Raw genomic sequence first — 12186 nt, forward strand, 5'->3', positions numbered from 1 at the left:
TTTGATTTTGCGATGTGTGTTGGTTATGTAAGTTTATTTTAGATCGAACATCAAAATTTTTTAAATGCATGTGTAATGTCCCATTTGTGAAATTTTGTAATGAAATGAGGGAAGTACTGAGAAACACCAATGTGATTTTGCTGCCTATGAAAGTTGGTGCAAGAAAAATCTGTGTGTGCGCTTTACAATGTTGAGCAGCATGCACAATGATCTGATTGGTGAATTTGAGTAGTATACAACTACGCAAGACATGTGGAAAGCTCTTAAGCTAAGATATGGAGGGACATCAGGCATTAGATTGACTAGCTTAACAATGAAATTTGATTCATATAAGATGCGTTCTGAACATACAATGAAGCAGCATCTTGGGGCGATGTCCTCCATGATTCAAGAGCTCAAATCAACTGGAAACACCTATTCCTACATCTCACCATGTTTTTGTAACTAGTCATGTCTTTGTTGCTAATTCTGCTCCTATGTGGACTATAGACTCAGTAGCAACAAAACATGTAGTGAGAGATAGAGTAGGATTTGTGGAGTACCATCGGATTCCTGTTGAGAGTAGAGACATCAAGGTAGGAAACGGAGCTAGTGTGGAGGTACTTGGAATTGGTACCTACAAGCTAGAGTTACGAGGTGGTCACACTCTGTTACTCCACGACATATTGTATGCTTCAGAGATCCAGAGGAACTTACTTGCCGTAGTTACTTTGTTAAGACTTAGTTTTTGGTTTATTTTTTAGAATAATTATGTTTTATTGCATTTGGGAACAATTTATTATGGCCATGGTTTTTATTTCAAATGTTTTTTTTTTTTTTTTTTAATTTTGGATATTGAATATTATAATAATGATAGTTCATTTTTTTTTTTTACTTCAGATAATTCAATTTTATGGCATAATCGGCTTGGCCATAAAGGGCAAGAGAGGATGACTAGGTTAGCTAGAGAAGGCCTTATAGGCAATCTCGCTAAGGTCACTTTATCTACTTGTGAACATTGTTTAGTGGGAAAGTAAAAAAGAAAGCTGTTTGGAAAAGCTACAAGGGCATCTTTTCCATTGCAACTAATCCACTTTGATATATGTGGTCCAATGAATGTGAGGGCAAGGCATGGAGGTTTTCACTTCATCACATTTATAAATGACTATACATGTTACGGTTATGTCTATTTGATTTCTCATAAGTTTGAGGCTTTAGATTGCTTTAGATGATACATAAGATTGGTTGAGAATCAATTAGACAAGAGTATTAAGGCTTTCAAAACTGATTGTGGGCATGAATATCTATTTGAGCAATATAAGGAGCTTTGTGATGAAAAGGGAATTACAAGGCAGTTAACGATTCCTTATACACCGCAACAAAATGGTGTGGCAGAAATGAGAAATCGAACACTACTAGAGATAGTTAGGTCAATGATGGCGCAAGTAAATCTACTAATTTTGTATTGGGGGGATGCATTTTTTACTGCAACCTATAAACTTATCCAAGTGCCCTCTAAATTAGTATCTACCACACCTTATGAACTATGGACCGGCAAGAAACTTGACTTGAATACCTTGCGGCCATAGGGTTCAACAAATTATGTTCACAATACTTCTCATAAATATGGGAAGTTACGGCCTAGAAGAAAGAAGTGTATCTTTATAAGATATTCTGAGCATTCCAAAAGGCTATATGTTGATAGGTGAACAACCTGATAGAAGTGTGACTGAATTGGAGTCATGTGATGTTGATTTTATTGAAAGTGAATTCCCTAACAAATGTGAGGTTGAAAAGAACTCGACTCTTTATCAAAATGATGGATCAAGAGGAAGGCACCCCAAGTAGACTAGTAGAGAACAAGGAAAAAATTCCAAAAAATCCTAGAGACAATGGGAGCACACCACTACAAGATGATCCACAACAACCTCAGCCACGTAGAAGCAATCGTGGTAATGTTCCTCGTTATTGTTTTGAGATTGAGGGGGAAACTTTCATGATTGCTTCACAAGATGATGATGAGCCAAGACTTGTGCAAAAGGCTCTCTCATCTTTTGTTAGTGATGAGTGGATGAAAGCAATGAATGACGAAATGAAGTCTATGAGGACTAATCAGGTTTGGGATCTGGTAAACCTACCATCAGGGCGAAAAGCAATTAGGAACAAATGGGTTCTTAAAAGTAAATGCAAGGCGGATGGGTCAATAGAAAGGTATAAAGCTCGATTAGTGGCAAAATGATACACTCAAAAGTAGGGTGTTGACTACGAGGAAACTTTTTCTCCAGTTGTAAGTTTTGCCTCTGTTCGACTCATTTTGGCCATTGTTGCAAACTTGAATTTGGAATTATACCAAATGGGTGTTAAGACAACTTTTCTCAATGGAGAACTGGATGAGGAAATCTATATGGATCAACCTATTGGCTTTGTGACCAAAGGTCAAGAGTACAAAAGACAAACTCAAGCGATCCATATATGGTTTAAAGCAATCATCTAGATAGTGGTATCTGAGATTCATCGAACCATTCTATCAAATGGGTTTATGATGATCAAAAAAGATCACTATGTCTACATAAGATGATCCAAGGGAAGTTTCATTATTTTGTCATTGTATGTCGATGACATATTATTGGCTGGTAATGACATGGAGATGATTATCACCACAAAAGGGTGGTTGTCCTCTAACTTTGAGATGAGGGACATGGGTGAGGCAAATTATATTCTGGGAGTTAAAATCCCCAAGGGTCGCTCAAAGAAACATTTAGGTTTATCACAACAAACCTACATTAAGAAAGTTCTTGGGTGTTTCCAAATGCATAATTGCAAACTCATAGATACTTTAGTCACCAAAAATGAGAGCTTAAGCTTGGATATGTGTCCTAAGACTCAAGATGAAAAAGAAAAGATAGCTCGTGTTCCCTATGCTAATGTAGTCGGAAGCTTAATGCATGCAATGATGTGTACTTAGCCTGATATATGTTATTTTGTTGGATTGGTTATCAGATTTTAGTCTAATCCAGGACTTGATCATTGGAAAGCTATCAAAAGAATATTAAGGTATCTTAAAGGGACAGCGGACTATGTCCTTTGTTAGTAGGGTTCAAATTTACGTATGATTGGCTATAGTGATGCTAATTGGGTAGTGACCTAGATGGACACAAATCTACATCTGGATATGCTTTCTTGCTAAATAATGTCGCCATCACTTGGAGTAGCAAGAAACAACCCTATATAACATTATCAACTATGGAAGTTGAGTATGTAGCATGTTCAGTAGCTGTTCAAGAAGTAGTTTGGTTGAGGAGTTTCTTTCAGAATCTTGAGGTCGTCAAGGATGCCTCTGATCCCATTATGGTACATTGCGATAGCATGGCAGCACTTGCTTATGCTATGGACTCTAAGTATCATGGTAAAACCAAATACGTTGATATATGATATCACTACATTCAAGACATGATTACTCACAATGAAGTGGTTCTAAAACACATTTCTACAAGCCGCATGATTGCCGATCCTCTAATAAAGCCTATTGGGAGGGATGTCTTTCGAGCTCATGTTAGGAGTATAGGGCTACATCGAATATGATGATATGTTGTTTTTAGTTACCAATTATTGTACTCTTTTGGGATATTTGTTTTAATGCATATGATGTTATTCAGTTAATAATATGTACGTTTACACATGCATATACCATATGATGAGTTCTGTGGTATGAAAGGTATGTCGACAGGCTTAGGTCGGCTCACTCATATGAGCAATCGCCTCTGGCGCTTGAGTATCGAGCAGAGATGAGATATTGTGTCATTTAATGCTTATGTAGCATATATAGATGGTTGACACAAATAGATGTCGCCTTAGTTGGAATTAAGATAAGGTCTATGATATATTTATCTTAATTAGACCGTACATGGATAGCCCATGATCCATGTAGCCTGTTGTTAGCCAGATGCAAGACCTTAATTTGATGCCTGAGGTGGCAAGCTAATAAAGGACTCGAGTTAGGCACTTGAGTAGCGACTAGACTAAGATTTGTATGATGTATTGAGTTAAGATATACGCTCTTACTTAAGAGAACTCCACCGTAGCTTGTATTTCATAGTACATGTGCTTGCTTGACCAAAAGTTGAGGTGAGAAAATAAATCTCTGCTTTTTCACCGTGTGAGTCCCATGGATCTTTCATTAAGATCCTACTTATGCCTTTGTTACTTTTGACTATGTCATGAAGCTGAGGTTTTGATGTCTACTACTTTGGCATGTTACCTATGGCCATGATGGATTTAGTCTAAAGGGACATTGTTGGGAAAGCAATTGGACCAAAGTAAAAGGAAATGAGTGCAAAGGGAAGACTATTTTGTAACACATCCTTATATTTGTACTCATTGTCGACAGATTATAGCGTTTTTGGTAGCGAAATAATCGTGACTACATCTAGATAGTTATGATGGATCAAGCATAAGTCTGAGTATTAAACTCAAGAGGGGTTAGAGATGCTTGATTTGATGTGTTAACATATGTCTAGGGCATAACAAGACACTTAAAGGATGTTGCTATGCTGGTCTCAGTATAAGATTTAGTATAGTGCTCCTAAATATTTTTGCAAGTATGCTCGGTGGTCACACAACCTATTTGCCAGTATGAACACACTGAGAAACACTTTGAGAGATGGATAATAGCGCCATACCCACAGTGGATGAGTAGGAGATGTTAGAAATTAAAAAGACTATGGAAAGACATCCAAAGTGGGCATGTCCCTCTATATACCTTAGGATAATTGTAAAATTCAGGAGTTATGAAGTAATGGTTTGAACCGTTACTCTACCCCACTAAGCCTATGATCCCACTCAATATTAATGAAGTGGTGTGTATATAAACACCAAGAGTGGTACTCATTGAATAGAGAGTGAATTCTGCATTCTTAATGCTTAAAGAGTGTTGTGAGGCTCTTAGGTTGTGGATTATATTTGCATCACTCTAGTAGTGTGCAACATCATTAGAGAAACGTTTTTGCATGTGGGTTGTACAAACTGGAATTTAGAACGTGCTTGAATAGCTGGTCTGCATGGAGGCTGGTTCTGTTTATATTCTGCTGTAAAGTCTCTATTTCTTACATAAACTGTGAGAGAGTTGAAATGATAATAGAGAGAAGAAAAATGAGTGTGTGTGTGTGTGTGTGTGTGTGTGAGAGAGAGAGAGAGAGAGAAATGATATTTGCTATAATTGCGAGCCAAATTGTTAAGAAGAGCAAAATTATTGCAACTGGAAAGCCAAAAAGAGCATAATTATCAGCATTGCCAAGAAGAACTTATGACTACAATATTTCTCTTAGTACAGTTTGAAGGAAAAATGAAATTAAAAATTATTTTTATGTAATGGATTGAACAAATTGCAAATTTGAATAATTAGGCACTTTTTTTTTTTTTAATATTCTCTTTGTTGAATAATTCATTCACTTGTTGTTTGGTCTAATCATGTATTTGTTTGGATTATTTTTGTTGTTATTTGAGCTAATTTTTATTATTATTATTTAAGCCCTTTTTTGTTTAAGGGGTTAAAGATTATTTTTGAGGGGTCAAAATATTTTTTTGGAGTGATGCTACATTTACAATATTTTTACAACAAATCTTATATGACAATTCATTATTGGTGGGTTAAAAAGAAATATCAATATTAAGTCTAATTAGAATTTGTAACAGCTTATCACTTAGGATTTGTTGTGAAATTATTGTGAAAATATTGTGAATGTAATATTACTTTTATTTTGTTGAATCTAAATTCTTGTGATTATCAAGTCAGGGTGGTCAACACATGTAGGGCCCTCTTTCTTCGTTGAGTCTTCCATTTTCGCAAGAAGAGGGGGTTTGAATTAAGCTTGATGTAATGCAAAATGACGTCGCCATAATGACTAATACACACAAAGTACACACACATCAATTTGGCATGCACTTATTCCCTACCAATTCCACCGAGAAAAACTTAAATAGTCTCGGAGTGGTACTCCAAGCTCTCACATAGGAGGTGGACCCCATGGTGAGTCCTACGTATAAGATCCACCCCTTATTTGAAAGCCTGAAATACTATTCCAGGACTACCAAAGAATTGCCTAATTTTATTTATATCTATTTCCCATAATTTATTTTGCTCTGTGGCATTTGTGTGAATAGATAATTGATATGTGAAATAGATATTGCGCAATTTCGAAAGGTGGGTTTATGGAAGCTTTGATCAAGACTCGGGCACAATTTCGAAATTAAATATATAAAGTTGGATTAAAAAAAGAAGAAGACAAATTGCATACTTTTTATAAAAGAATTTAACATTTAACCACTTACTTAAAATTTGCTCTTTTTTATATAAAATATCAAATTTTAGTTTATCAAAATTTGTTTAGTGCTTAATTATTTATTAAAAAATAATTGTATACATTATAATAGATTTAAACTAATATAGTTTAGCACAATTTATGGCTTTCAATACACACACACACACACACACACACACACACACACACACACACACACACATATATATATATATATATATATCATATTCTTATTATATTTTATATAATAAAATTTGGGGTCTTAGAAATCATGATTGTGCCTAGTGATTATCTTCTCCCTATGACAAATTTTTACACCCTCATAATTATTGAATTAATTTATCTTCTTAATCATCTCGTGATAGTTTAATTTAGCTTAAAGTTAAAACTTTATTTCTTATGATAATTAAAATAAAAAATAAAAACTCTATTACTTAAGCTTCAAGAAATTAAAAATTTTACTCCAACTAAAATTATATATATCTTTTTATTTCTTAATTTTTATGATGATTTAATTTATATAAAAATCTGTCTAAGTTTCAAGATATTTAAAATTCTACTCCAACTAAAATTGTAATGGCAAAAAAAAAAAAAAAATCCATAAGATTTTTAAAAAATTAATATTTAGTTAATTAAGAATATATAATATTTTTTTATTTTAATATATTACAATTTTCACATTACATACTATATATATTGCTTCAAGTGGCTTAATTTAGGTTTTATATACATATATATATATATATATATATATATATATTTTATAATACAAGTATTGTGGGGGTAAAAACTATAGCATATTTAACATCACTCAATTATTTGAAACTAGTATTATACCCGTGCACAATTTAATTAAGAATCATATATAACTTAATTAAGTATGAAATATATATTGTAAATTAATCAAAACTTATTCTAAATATAGAATCAAACGTACGACACTTTTAGGCATTCATGCCCACTATTATCAATAAACAGTCACCTAACATATACTAAATTTGCAAAAATAATGACAAATTCAAATCCATGTGAGTTTAGAGCATACCTTACACACTTTGTTTCATGATATTGGCAAAAAATAAAATACGAAAAAAAGATACTAAATCATCTTATGCATTCTAAAAAAACATATTTATTGCACTCTTTTAATAAGTTGTTACTTTTTATATTGTGGGGCCCAAACGATTTATGGGCCAGGCCTATCTACCCGGGGAGAATCCAAAAGCCCAAGTCAAGGAGGGCTATGGCCCAAGCTCGACAAGATAGCCTATGGATACTGCCGGGGAGAATCCGAAGGCCCAAGCCAAGGAGGGCTATGGCCCAAGCTCGACAAGATAGCCTATGGATACTGCCGGGGAGAATCCGAAGGCCCAAGCCAAGGAGGGCTATGGCCCAAGCTCGACAAGATAGCCTTTGGATACCGCCGAGGGCAGTTCAGTCCTCGGCAGACCCAAAGTCCCCCCTGAAAGAGGGGTAAAAACGGTATAGGACTGAAACTTGGAAGAAAGATCTAAAATATCCAGGGAAAGCTGCCCTTACTGCCATTCAATGCTCTGAACCTGACAGAGCCGCATTCTTTGGCTTTTACAATCACCCCCAACGACTTTGAATATGGGCTGATGGGACAAGTATCAATCTTGGAAAGATTGACCCTATACGTGGACGGAGGACAATGAACGCAGGCAAAGATAAAAGGAAAAATAAGTAACCTAAAGAAGGGGCTGGGAAAAATGGCCAAAAACCAGAGCCTCCCAGCCCACCTCCAAGAGAAAGACTCCATGGGTGAAGATAACCTAGACACGCACGAATACCACGAAAAACCCACCGCCTGGCGATCAAGGCCTAGCCTTTTAAACCCACGCTCTACAAATGATATTGTTTTGGGTCTTTTTACGTGCGAACCCCACATCACTACGGTTCGTTACGAATCGCGTCCTTACAATTGGCGCCGTCTGTGGGGAAGGCTTGTGTGTTGGCATAGGCGGTGGGTCGATAGAGTTTCTTTGTTATTTCTAACCGTTGGTTATAGAGTTCTAGTATAAAGTTCTGCTAGGGTCTACGTTTCTTGACTAGGAGCTTGGCTGAGGAGCTAACTCCCTTAAAGCCAAGGTCCCCCGTAAAGAGCAAACTAGGCACTTGGTAGCGTTAATCGTATGGATAAACTCTAGAGGCTTGGCTGAGGAGCTAACTCCCCTAAAGCCAAGATCCCACACGAAGAGAAAACTAGGTTTTGGACAGAACCAAGGCATTGCATAGTCCTCGGACTCAAGCCTCTGGGGAAACCAACTACCTGGATGAGGAAAATTAGGTTTTGGATAGAACCAAGGCATTGCATGGTCCACGGACTCAAGCCTCTGGGGAAACCAACTACCTGGATGAGGAAAACTAGGTTTTGGACAGAACCAAGGCATTGCATGGTCCACGGACTCAAGCCTCTGGGGAAACCAACTACCTGGATGAGGAAAACTAGGTTTTGGACAGAACCAAGGCATTGCATAGTCCTCGGACTCAAGCCTCTGGGGAAACCAACTACCTGGATGAGAAAAACTAGGTTTTGGATAGAACCAAGGCATTGCATGGTCCACGGACTCAAAGCCTCTGAGGAAACCAACACCTGGATGGAAAACTAGGTTTTTGGACAGAACCAAGGCATTGCATAGTCTCTCTCAAGCCTATGGGGAAACCAACTACTTGGATGAGGAAAACTAGGTTTTGGACAGAACCAAGGCATTGCATAGTCCTCGGACTCAAGCCTATGGGGAAACCAACTACCTGGATGAGGAAAACTAGGTTTTGGACAGAACCAAGGCATTGCATAGTCCTCGGACTCAAGCCTCTGGGGAAACCAACTACCTGGATGAGGAAAACTAGGTTTTGGACAGAACCAAGGCATTGCAGCGGACTCAATGGGGAAACCCACAGCCTCCACCTCTGGGGAAACCAACTACTTGGATGAGGAAAACTAGGTTTTGGACAGAACCAAGGCATTGCATAGTCCTCGGACTCAAGCCTATGGGAAAACCAACTACCTGGATGAGGAAAACTAAGTTTTGGACAGAACCAAGGCATTGCATAGTCCTCGGACTCAAGCCTATGGGGAAACCAACTATTTAAAAAAAAAAACCATGACACATAAACCTCAAAATCCATCCGAAGAGAACTCCTCGTTAACAGTTGGGTTAATCCCTTAATTGCACGGATTCCCCGGTTTACCTTCGGATCCCCAGTACCAAAGGGATTGATACGATACGGTGCAATATATTACCCAAAAGCACAATCAAAGTCCCTCGCTACCCGGCTACCCTCTCGGACGAATTATTTAGAGTTTATCGCTCTCGGATAGTGGTCTGGCATGCATCGCGCAGCACTCGACGGTTATCCCGGTTAGTTCCAAGAATTTAATTTATTGAGGACTACCTTTGTTATACTTGATAATATTTGTGAGTTTAAACCAGTAGGAATCTGTGTTAAGGCATTTTTCTGCTCGGAATATCATTAAGGGCAAGCTTACATTTAATATTCATGCACCAAATAGTTGTTGCAGAGAAGAAAAAGTATGTATAAAGAAATAAACACATCTTTTATTAAGACAAAGGAACAGTACAGTGTACAATGAAAAGCTGAAACAAGCTTACATTAAAGCTAACTACGTAAGTAAAGAAAAATACGAGAAAATGAAGATAAAGCCGAGGAGGTAGCACAGAGGAGAGGTTGGCTACTTCTTCGAGACCTTATTCCTCCTCAATGTTTTTGCACGCCCGTAACTCAGGCAGCAAAAGAACCCAACTTGAGCCTCACACCGCTGAAGGAAAGGTGCAGGGAGCCGGAAGTTGAGGAGCCTTCACCAAAAATTTGCCTGCAACAAGGCAAAGGCGCTGATGGCGGAAAATCTTTCTTCTGACACACCAAAATTCTGGCATGAACAGAACCTACTTCGGATTTTGACTAAAAGGAGGACACGGCGCCTCCGTGGCGGATAGAGTTCCTTTTCCCCAACCCTCGCCTCAAACATGATACTCTAAGGGAAGAAACTGAAGGATTTGCTCGCAGGTAAGGCAACTTTCTCTCTATTTATTTAAAAAGATCAGGTGGTGGCATTTAATTCACGCAGCGTCCCAAGGAACGCTACAGACAAAATGTCTCCGGCTCGATTTCCCACGCCATCTGCAACCATGAGATTAAAGGAGTCTCGTGAAGGCGCACCTCGAACACTGGGACGCCAAAAAATATCGCGTGACCAAAGACTACGGAAATACCCCTTGGTTTGTGGGCCCAGTAAACTCGCGGCCCAGGCCCGTTCTGCATGGGGGCCCAGGGACAGAACCAAGGCATTGTATGGTCCTCGGACCCAAGCCTATGGGGAAACCAAGTACAAAAAAGAAAAATTACAAGTTTTGGACAGAACCAAGGCATTGCATGGTCCTCGGACCCAAGCCTATGGGGAAACCAAGTACAAAAAAGAAAAATTACAAGTTTTGGACAAAATCAAGGCATTGCATGGTCCTCGGACCCAAGCCTATGGGGAAACCAAGTACAAAAAAGAAAAATTACAAGTTTTGGACAGAACCAAGGCATTGCATGGTCCTCGGACCCAAGCCTATGGGGAAACCAAGTACAAAAAAGAAAAATTACAAGTTTTGGACAGAACCAAGGCATTGCATGGTCCTCGGACCCAAGCCTATGGGGAAACCAAGTACAAAAAAGAAAAATTACAAATTTTGGACAGAACCAAGGCATTGCATGGTCCTCGGACCCAAGCCTATGGGGAAACCAAGTACAAAAAAGAAAAATTACAAGTTTTGGACAGAACCAAGGCATTGCATGGTCCTCGGACCCAAGCCTATGGGGAAACCAAGTACAAAAAAGAAAAATTACGAGTTTTATAACTGCTCGGATGGGAAGAGTCCCCGACTCAGATACTGTAAAATGTTAAGGCCAATAAAAGTGTTAGAATGATGGTGGGGCACTCCACTATTCGGTAGCCTAAGGGGGCTGTTCATTTTTGCGGGCGATATGTCTTCGAACGATTACTTCCTACACCGCATAGAGCATCCAGTTCTAATCTCGGCATTGTTTCGGGCAATTACCGTTATTCATAGAATTGCTCATATCGAAAGAAGAACCTTCTTTGGAAAAAGATGAAGGAGGAAAGAAGATTTGAAGGAGAAGGAAGAAGAAGATGGAGGAGATGAATGAAGAAGATGGAGGACATGAGTAAAGAAGGAGGAGAAGAAGAGAGAAGAGATGAAAGGAAAGAAAAATGAGCAAAAGAGGGAGAAAGAAAAGCACCAGGATGAGACTGGTGCTGGGAAGACTAAGAAAGGGAGGCAAAAGGGGGCGCCAGTGAACGAAGAGAGGAAGAAGCAGGGGCACTTGGTCCCTGCCTCGATCCTGACTCCCAACACACTGGAGCCATATTAGGTATGCTCATGAGAGCGCGGTTGGTACTGATGATGGGTGTTCTCGACTCAGTCACGTCGAAAGTTTGACGTGACGAGTCCCTGCTTCGGATTTTGGCTGAAAGGAAGGTAAGACGAATCTTAAGCCTCCGCCATCCTTACCTTGACCGAGCCATTTCGAGCTTTACTAGAACATGACGCTTTGAGGAGGGGTGTGGTTTCTTCATTATTTGTTATGGTGAATGTACTGTGATTTAGTGTATAACTACTGGGTTAAGTAAAACGCTTAGGGAGGCAAAGGGTTTCAAATCTCAGAAAAATAAAAGGGTCTCTGCACGAAAGTGATAGCCTCCTACTTGTCTTCTTATAGGAAGGGCAAAACGGAAGGCATTGAATTCGTTCAGGTTTCCAAAAGAATCTGAAAACGAGGGTGTGTCCGTTCCATTTCTCCGCCTCGTCAGACGAACCGTCGAATGTAAATGAGTCTCGTA

Source organism: Quercus lobata, chromosome 8 (genome assembly GCF_001633185.2).
Source record: "Quercus lobata isolate SW786 chromosome 8, ValleyOak3.0 Primary Assembly, whole genome shotgun sequence".
Classification (NCBI taxonomy): Eukaryota; Viridiplantae; Streptophyta; class Magnoliopsida; order Fagales; family Fagaceae; genus Quercus; species Quercus lobata.